Source organism: Salvelinus sp. IW2-2015, linkage group LG1 (assembly GCF_002910315.2).
Source record: "Salvelinus sp. IW2-2015 linkage group LG1, ASM291031v2, whole genome shotgun sequence".
Taxonomy (NCBI): Eukaryota; Metazoa; Chordata; class Actinopteri; order Salmoniformes; family Salmonidae; genus Salvelinus; species Salvelinus sp. IW2-2015.
The window spans coordinates 5,025,355-5,035,459 of NC_036838.1; the positions used below are offsets into that span (position 1 = coordinate 5,025,355).

Sequence of the window (10,105 nt, forward strand, 5' to 3'; positions counted from 1 at the left end):
GACTGCTACCTTGCTGCTAACCCGCTTAACAACCGACTGCTACCTTGCTGCTAACCCTGCTTAACAACCGACTGCTACCTTGCTGCTAACCTGCTTAACAACCGACTGCTACCTTGCTGTAAAACTGCTTAACAACCGACTGCTACCTTGCTGCTAACCTGCTTAACAACCGACTGCTAACCTGCTTAACAACCGACTACTACTTTGCTGCTACCTGCTTAAAATTGAGTTCCCCTTCGGTGTGTGTTTTTAGAACGGTGAAGGACGAACCCAACTCGCCTCGTTCTTTCAAGTCTGAGACCAAATGTACAGAGTCACTGGGTCCTGGTTGTGACGGAGGGCAGCAGGCTCCAGAGATGGCGTCTTGGCAGACTCTAAAGAGGTTAACAGTGCTGCTGGAGGACTGCAGGTTTATGCCGGGCCAGAGAGTCAACATCAAAGCAGAAGAGGAGGAGGAGGAGATTATTTCTGTCTTCGCTGARGATGGTATGAACAGAACAGAGTGCATTGAAAACCCACTACAGGTGGTGATGAAGTTGCATCGTGTTTAGGGCATGTTTTCAGTAAAAATTATTTAAAAAATATATATATATATTTGACCCTGAATCCTTGGGTGTCTTGTCCAATCGCTGGAAGTGCACTTCAGAGGAGTTGGGGAAACATGCTCTACAACATATCCTATCCCCAAGTTATTGATTCCTAGATATAGTAGAACTGTCTGTGGAATACAGGGTGGGCTCCCAAAATACTTAATAGAAGTTGTCTTTATGCTGTTTTATTCTGTTTAATGACTTTTATATATATCTACTGCTATAATGCCGACTGTGTTCAACAATTGATATGGTGAAACTTGTTTCAGCAGCTGACATGTTTTTACAGGAAAGAGCTCCGAGTCCTCAAGACCCCAAGAAAATACATCTCACAGTTCTCAAGGTGAGAAGAGCTCCACAAAACAATCYCGTCTTAAACGGCACCTGCACTCTGGAGAGACGCCGTCCCACTGTTCAGGTAGCAAAGAAAGTGTCTCTACTGTGACGTTGTCAAAGAGACCCGAGACTGTCCATCCTAAAGAGAAGTGTCAGGGCTGCGGGAGAAGTTTCTCGTCATCGGGATGTATCAGGAAACACATGCCGTTGTTCCGTTCAGGAGAGAAACCCTTCCACTGCCTAGAGTGTAGTAAGAAGTACACTAGATCAGATCATATGGTTATATGCTCTGGTGTGAGACCTTACCAATGCCCTGACTGTGAAAAACAATGTCAGGAAGTATCACATGCTTTAGTAAAAAGTTCTGATCCTAATCATGTGTTAGTACATTCTGGAGAGAAATTGTATCAATACCCTTACTGTGAGAAGACTTTCACCGCATCAGACCGTACTCAACAGCTGTACACACACACTGGAGAGACACCTTACTGTTGTTCAGATTGTAATTCATATTTCGTTAATGCGTTACAATTTAAGAGACATAAGCAAGAGCACACTGGAGAGAAGCCTCACGTCTGCTCCAAATGTGATCTTTGTTTCTTTATAGAAGAGGACTTAAAAGTACATGAAATGATTCACACAGAGAAGCTTCACCCCTGTTCGGACTGTGGGCAAACATTTTCTACAGCGCGGTATTTAACCAAACACAAGAGGATACATTTAGGGATTAAGCCTTTCCGTTGCACCCAATGTGACAAGGGGTACACCAATTCAGAGCAGCTAAAAGTTCACACGATGACGCATACTGGGGAGCGGCCTTACCAATGTGGTCAATGTAAGAAGAGTTTTAAAACCAAGCCGCATCTTAAATACCACCTGTTAATTCATGAGGTAGGGATGTTTCACCACTGCCCTGACTGTGATCAAAGGTTCTCTGCTGAGGAAACTTTAAAGGAACACATGCAGTTACACATGGGAGAGAAACCTTTCCACTGTCTGCAATGTGAGAAGACGTACAGTACTTCAGATGGATTAAAAGAACATATGATGACTCATACTGATTCTGATGGGTCACCAAGTACCAGAAATGTAGAAGAACGATGTCAGGAAATACATGCTGTCGAAAAAAGTTCCAATATTAATCAACACCCGCGTGAACATTCTGTAGAGAACCCTCACCCTCATCAGTGTCCTCACTGTGAGAAGGGTTTCTCAAAACAATCGTATCTTAAAGAGCACTTGCTTTTACACGCCTGTGAGATGCCTCACCAGTGTAAGAAAAGTTATCCGACTTCCAGAAGATTAAAAGATCACAAGGTAAACTCGCATATAGAAAGGCCTTGTATTTGTTCTGACTGTGGAAAGAGCTTTGCTCAACTACGCAGCCTTACTAGGCACCAGCAAATACACACTGGGGAAAAGCCTCACCAGTGCCACATCTGTGAGAAGAGTTTCTACAGAAAATCTAATCTTCAACAACACTTGGCAGTACATGCTGGCAAGAAACCTTACCAGTGCTCTCATTGTGAGAAGAATTTCTCAAGACAATTACAACTTAAGATACACATGTACTCACACACTGGAGAGCAAACTTACCATTGTGCCGATTGTAATTCATATTTCCTTTATGCGTTACAATTTAAGAGACATATGCAAGAGCACACTGGAGAGAAGCCTCACCTCTGCGCCGACTGTGGTCTAACCTTCCTTATCGAAGAGGACTTAAAAGCACACGAAAGGATTCACAGAGGAGAGAAGCCTCATCACTGCTCTGACTGTGGGCGAAATTTCTCCTCGGCGGGATGCTTAAAGCAACACAAGCTCTTACATCTGGGACACAAATCTTTCCAATGTGAGCGATGTGATAAGAAGTTCTCAAGATCGATTCAGTTGAAAGTTCATATGTCAAGACACACTGGAGAGAAACCATATCAATGTTCTGACTGTGATAAAAGTTATTGTCTTTCCAACCTCTTACAAAAACATCGTAGTATAACACACAGGGGAGAAAAACCMTACCTTTGCTCTGACTGTGGAAAGTGTTTTGGTTACCGACACCAACTCGTAGTCCACCAGCGAATGCACACCGGGGAAAAGCCTTTTGTCTGCTCRGAGTGTGGAAAACAGTATTCCAATACATGTGGCTTGAAGATACATCAGCGAACACATACTGGAGAGAAACCGTACCAATGTCCTGACTGTGATCAATGTTTCATCCGGGTAGATTCCCTTAAACACCATCAATCATCAACGCATACAGGYAAGTGGCCTTTCAACTGCATTATTTGTGGGAAAGGTTTTTCGTCTAGCTGTGAGCTGAAAGGCCACATGCGCAGTCACAGTGGTGATAAACCTTATCAATGCCCCGTCTGTGAGAAGCGTTTCACGCTCGCGGGYACCTGTCGAAAACACCAGAAAACTCACACCGTGAGAGAGAAACCTCATGCCTGTTCTGAATGCGAAAAGAGTTTCGTAAACGTACAAAGACTAAAGGTACACAAGAGAGTACATACTGGTGAGAAGCCATACCACTGCTCTGACTGTGGGAAGAACTTCACTCAATTGACAAGCTTAAATAGGCACAAGGTCAAACAACACAAAAGGATATAGAAAAAAAGCAGACTGCCTCCTGAGTGGCGCAGTGGTCTAAGGTACTGCAGTGCTAGCTGTGCCACTAGAGATTCTGGGTTTGAGTCCAGGCTCTGTCGCAGCCGGCCGRGACCGGGAGACCCATGTGGCGGCGCACAATTGGCCCAGTGTCGTCCGGGTTAGGGGAGGGTTTMGCCGGCAGGGATATCCTTGTACCATCGTGCCCTAGCGACTCCTGTGACGGGCCGGGCGCAGTGCATGCTGACACGGTTGCTTGGTGTACTGTGTTTCCTCCGACACATTGGTGAGGCTGACTTCTGGGTTATGTGGGCATTGTGTCAAGAAGCAGTGTGGTTGGGTTGTGTTTCGGAGGACGCACGTCGCCTCTCCTGAGTCTGTACGGGAGTTGCAGCGATGAGACAAGACTGTAGCTACCAATTGGATACTATGAAAAGGGGGGAGACTGAACATGGCCAAGGAAAATATCACTGTACTGCTACCATCCAGTTCCTTTAAAGTATTCCCACTCCTTGACTTTTCCCACATTTTGTGTTAAAGCCTGAATTTTTACAGCCTGAATTTAAAATGGATTAAATTGAGACTTTGACACTGGTTCCATGTCAGTGGAATTATGGGACATTTTTACATTCATAAAACATGAAAAGCTGAAATGTCTTGAGTCAATCATATTCAACCCCCTTTTTGTTATGGCAAGTCTCTAAATAAGCACATTTTTCCTCCTGAACTTAAGTTTGTATGGACTCACTTTGTGTGCAATAATAATAGTGTTTAACATGTTTTTGGAATGACTGCCTCATCTCTCTACCCCACACATACAATTATCTCTAAGGTCCCTTTGTCGAGCAGGGAATTTCAAACACAAATTCAACTACGAAGACCAGGGAGGTTGATATATTAATGGATAGGTAACAACAACGCTGACATTGAGTATTCCTTTGAGCATGGTGAAATATCAGTACACCCAGTCACTATGAACTGGTAGCTGTCCTTCCTAACTCAGTTGCCGGAGAGGAAGAGAACCGCTCTGGGATTTCACCATGAGGCCAACGATGACTTTTAAACAGTTACATAGTTTAGTGGCTGTAATAGCAGAAAACTGAGGATACTAACRTAAATGGCAGTGAAAAGAATGTAGCCTGTACAGAATAAAAAATATTCCAAAACATGCATCCTGTTTGCAACAATGCACTATAGAAATACTTCCAAAAATGTGGCAAAGTAATTAACTTTGTCATGTTTGTCAATACGACACATTACTGAGTACTACTCTCGAAGAATAGTGGTGGCTGTATAATGTTATGGGTATGCTTGTAATTGTTAAGGACTGGGTAGTTCTTCAGGATAAAAAAGAAACGGAATAGAGCTAAGCACAGGCAAAATCCTAGAGAGAACCTGGTTCAGTCTGCTTTCCACRAGACACTGGGAGACAAATTGACCTTTCAGCAGGAATGTTCCTGAGTGGCCGCGTTAGTTTTGACTTAAATCTATGACAAGACCTGAAAAATGGTTGTCATGCAATGCTCAACAACCAATTTGACAGAGCTTGAAGAGTTTTGAAAAGGATAACGGGCAAATGTTGAACAATCCAGGAGTGGACTTACACAGAAAGACTCACAGTAAATTTGCTTGCATTTCTAAAGCCATGTTTTCACRTTGACATTTKTGGGGCATTGTGTGTAGATGGGTGGGGAAAATATATTCAATCCATTTTAAAAATGTAGGCTTTAACAAAATGTGGAATAAGTCATGGGGTATGAATACTTTCTGAAGGTACTCGATATGGACCTGTGTTTTACAGTACCTTTTGACTACCTAACCTGCACATGTATATCAACCATGTTGTTTTGTATGCTATTGCTCCAAGGTTGACGAGGCTATATCTGAACTACAGGAAACTTTATTGACCTGAAAWTAGTATTGAATGTAGGTGAAACTAAGTATACTGTATGTTCTTCTATAGAGTGCATGCAAATTAATTGATTTAAATCATATGTACTTTGGATGGTGCCCATATTGATCGTGTCTCTGCTTACAAATATTGGGGCATCTGGATAGATGAAAATCTGTCTTTTCAATATAATGCATATTGACGAGTTAAGGAGCTGAGAATATATTTTTTTATAAGTAGGTCATGYCTCTCACTAAATAGGAGAAAGCAGATCGTTCGGTCGACGTTCCTACCGGTCCGACTATGGCAACATCCTCTATGAATGCAGCTGCCACTTCATTAAAGCCGTTAGATGCAGTTTATCATAAGCACATTGCTTTGTTACGGGCGACAGGTTTTTAGTACTCATCACTGCGTTCTCTACCAAGACAGTTGGTTGGTCCTCTTTGATGTCACGTAGGTTGATACATTGCTATGTTTTCAATTGTAAAGTTCCATTTTTACAAAGTCCCACTGTACCAAACACAATTACTAACCTTAAGACCTACAGAGTTACTAAACCCGGTCTCAGGGATGGTTAACTCRGGGCATTCCTTTGGTCTCTACAGCTTTCTGATTTCTATATATTTMTATTTCTTTTGCACGGTATTTGTGGAACAATCTTCAAGTTGTTTTGATGCCTCTGGAAATTCATAAAGCTGTTTTTTTTTGAGGACCTTTTTATTACTGATGAATGTGTGATTTCTTTTATGACCATGTTTTTCTTTCTGCTTGCATTCTGTTTTGTATTTTGGTGTGTTATTTTCTGTAATTCAGGGCTCATCTGTAAAAGACACCTTGGTCTCAGTTTGACTCCCTGATTTTAATAGAAAGTGTAGTTAKGGTGAGTTAGTCATCACAGTGAAGACACTAGTCTGCATAAATAGGAGAATGTGTAATGATTTAACTACATGGTGTAACAACGATTAGCTCCATGACGTAATGATAAGTTACAGGACTCATTTCACCTACAACTCGAATGTATTCAGTTTAACCCCTTCAGAACACAGTCTTAACTTTTTTTTATTTTATTTTTTCAACTGATCACAACGATGATTTGATTAAGCTAAGGTCAAGCTAAATTATTTTCCACCTGCCAATTAAAATGTAGAGCTTAAATGTAACAAGGTTGTTTTAGTAGAATTATTTGCCTCATTGTTCTATTTTCAACTTTTTTTTAAATAAATGTATTTTATCATTTTGAAGGACTAAAATCTTTTTTTGACATATTTGGAACTTGATTTAATTGTACGTGTTCTTTAGCCTGGCTACCACTCTGTGTCATTTGCCAAACATGCTAGCAGAAACGGACTGGCACCCAGGCTTCATGTTCTGCACTTCTTTTTTATTTGTATGTTATGCAGGCCCTATATGAACATTTTAAAACAATGCAGCTACAGATGTGGAAACACTGCATTTTAAAATAAAAATATACACTACCATTCAAAATTTGGGTCATAAATGTCCTTGTTTTTGAAAGAYAGAAAATTGTTCAGTTAAAATAACATCAAATTGATCAGAAATAGTTTAGACATTGTTAATGTTGTAAATTACTATTGTAGCTGGATAGGGCTGATTTTATTAATGGAATATCTACATAGTTGTACAGAGGCCCATTATCAGCTCTGCTGTGTTCCAATGGCACGTTGTGTTAGCTAATCCAAGTTTATCATTTTAAAATGGCTTTGATCATTAGAAAACCCTTTGCTATTGTTAGCACAGCTYGAAACTSTTCTGGTTTAAAGAAGCAATAAAACTGGCCTTCTTTTAGACTAGTTGAGTATCTGGAGCATCAGCATTTGTGGGTTTGATTACAGGCTCAAAATAAACAAACAAAGAACTTTCTTCTGAAACTCATCAGTCTATTCTTGTTCTGAGAAATAAAGGCCATTCGATGCGAAAATTGCCAAGAAACTGAAGATCTCGTACAACGCTGTGTATTACTTCCTTCACAGAACAGCGCAAACTGGCCCTAACCAGAATAGAAAGGAGTGGGAGGCCCCGGTGCACAACTGAGCAAGAGGACAAGTACATTAGTGTCTAGTTTGAGAAACAGATGCCTCAAGTTCTCAACTGGCAGCTTCATTAAATAGTACCCGCAAAACACCAGTCTCAACGTCAACAGTGAAGATGCGACTCCGGGATGCTGGCCTTCTAGGCAGAGTTCCTCTGTCCAGTGTCTGTTCTTTTGCCCATCTTAATCTTTTCGTTTTATTGGCCAGTCTGAGATGTGGCTTTTTCTTTGCAACTCTGCCTGGAAGGCCAGCATCCCGGAGGAAGTGAATCACTCAAGCTGATTGTAACACAACTACTTCCTCTAGAGACGTGGATTCTGATCAAAGCTACATTTTGTATTTTGTCATTACCGTATATAGTTGATGCAAGTTGTCAGCTTCCCTTGTTTCAGGATGAACAACCACCCATCTCATACCAGAACTACTAGTCTCTGTAAGAGTAGCAGGTAGCCTAGCGGTTAGAGTGTTGGGCCAGTAGCTAATTTCCTGAGCCGACAAGTTGAAYAATGTGCCCTTGAGTAAGTCACTTCACCCTAATTTGCTCTATGGGTGCTGTACTACTATAACTGACCCTGTAAAACAACACACTTTCACTGAACCTAACCAGTGAACGTGACGAAACATGTTTTTTCTTGCCGCTAGATGGCACTGTTGACCCATCCACATAACACATTTATCTCAGACATTCTGCCTTCCTTGGTCTGTTGAATGTGCTCCAGGGTGGAGGTTGCCCTTAAGGTTAGGGTGAGGCACTGGTCAGCTAACCCTGTTTAAATCACGTTGGGGGTTATAAACTGGTCAACTAATCCTGTTTCAAACATGGGGGTTATAAACTGGTCAGCCAACCCTGTTTCAAACATGTTGGGGGTTATAAACTGGTCAGCTCAAGGTCATTCAGTTAATTTGCATAATTAAAATGAGTGTTTTGTAATTGTCAGTTTGTTTATATTGGTCTGTCTCATTGATGAAAGGTTCAGGGATTACCTGTGTGTGTAAATTCAAGAGAGTGTGTTCTTAGTTACGTGATGAACTCTAATCCACCTTAAACCCAGGGCCCAAAGAGGCTATCCATCAGTGTAATGTCAGTCCTCTCCTTCCTTCCTTCCTGTGGAGTGTCATGTCAGTCCTCTCCTTCCTTCCTGTGGAGTGTCATGTCAGTCCTCTCCTTCCTTCCTGTGGAGTGTCATGTCAGTCCTCTCCTTCCTTCCTGTGGAGTGTAGCCTGTCAGTCCTCTGTGGAGTGTAGCCTGTCAGTCCTTTTAGTTTCTCCAGTCTAGTTTTGCAGTATGTATAATAAGTATGTAACTCCCACACAGTCCATCTACATTTTCAATAAATAATGTTTTTTTTTTMGTTCTACAGTCATGTTTTTTTATTGGCATTTTTTTCACATTATTTTACAATGATGATCACAGTCTGGAAATGTGTGAACAAAAGAGTGGCACTATTGCAGAGTGGRAGGAAGCAGGGTATCCTCTCAGCRGGGAGTGTCCTACACACTGCTGGGCATGCTGTGGTGGCCATGTTACTTGTTCTAGAAGATGATGTTGTTCTATCTGCTGTGGGACACACACAGGGCCACAGTACATTCAAGGGAGTAAGAGCGCTGAGCGGTTGAGCCGGACATAACCAGAGGTTGATGAGCCAACCATGAATCGGCTGCTACTCTATTGGAGGCCACCTGGGTTAAGTAATCAAAGCATTCTGCTCGTTGTTGTTCTCCTACCTCCAACCCATCTCCAGGTCTGTCTGAGAGAGAGGGGGGGTTTAGATACTCTTGCCCCTGACAATGAGTTAATTTGAGTTGGTTTGAGCATGGTGCTGCTAAAGCCTAGGTCGTGGGTTCAATTCCCCACATGGGACACGTGGGCTCACGTACACTGACTGTGTGTATTGACTTTAGAAATGACCATTGCTGCTCATCTCGGTCAATGATAATGCAAAGTAACGTTGCATTGAAGGCGTGAGCCTGGCTGAAGAATGGGGTGCGTCACTGGTCATGTTCCCAGCACCGTTGCACATTGTGCGTTATGGGAGTTTCTGGGAGGAAGATGACAAGTGTTTTAGGATATGGGAGTGTCTGGGAGGAAGATGACAAGTGTTTTAGGATAAGGGAGTTCTGACTGGTATGTTTGTTTACTTTCGTTTAGCATCAAAACAACAACATTAACTACAGAGTGTCTCACATGGACGACACTGTCACACCACTGACACACGGAAGAAACAGCATGTAGTGCTGAGCGTTGTCCTGCTCATGGAAAGCAATAGTAGTCGTGGTATCTGAGTAATGATGTAAATACAGTTAATATAAAAGAAGATGAGCAAGACGGAAACAGAGAACTGCACAGGTGAGCTACAGCCATCACAGAAGCACTATATACTTTAGGAGGAGAGACAGAATGGGGAGTAGAGGAACAACTAGGAAGAGAGACAGAATAGGGAGTAGAGGAACAACTTTAGAAACAGAGACCTAATGGGGGGGTAGAGGAACAACTAGGAGAAGAGACAGAATGGAGGGTAGAGGAACAACTTTAGGAACAGAGACGGAATAGAGGAACAACTAGGAACAGAAACAGAATGGAGGGTAGAGGAACAGAATAGAGGAACAACTTCAGGAACAGACAGAAG

At 42.1% G+C, this 10,105-nt stretch overlaps 1 long non-coding RNA gene and 1 other non-coding gene across 2 annotated transcripts; both read left to right on the forward strand.

Annotated features, from left to right (window-relative positions):
- On the forward strand, window positions 1–4,651 carry LOC111952090 (uncharacterized). The gene is made up of 2 exons (XR_011476138.1): window positions 1–486; window positions 880–4,651. It is a non-coding gene; the product is annotated as an uncharacterized protein (transcript).
- Window positions 4,652–8,832: 4,181 nt separating this feature from the next.
- On the forward strand, window positions 8,833–9,906 carry LOC139025382 (uncharacterized). Its single transcript, XR_011477046.1, has 2 exons — window positions 8,833–9,504; window positions 9,545–9,906. It is a non-coding gene; the product is annotated as an uncharacterized lncRNA (long non-coding RNA).
- The last annotated feature ends 199 nt before the right edge of the window (window positions 9,907–10,105 follow it).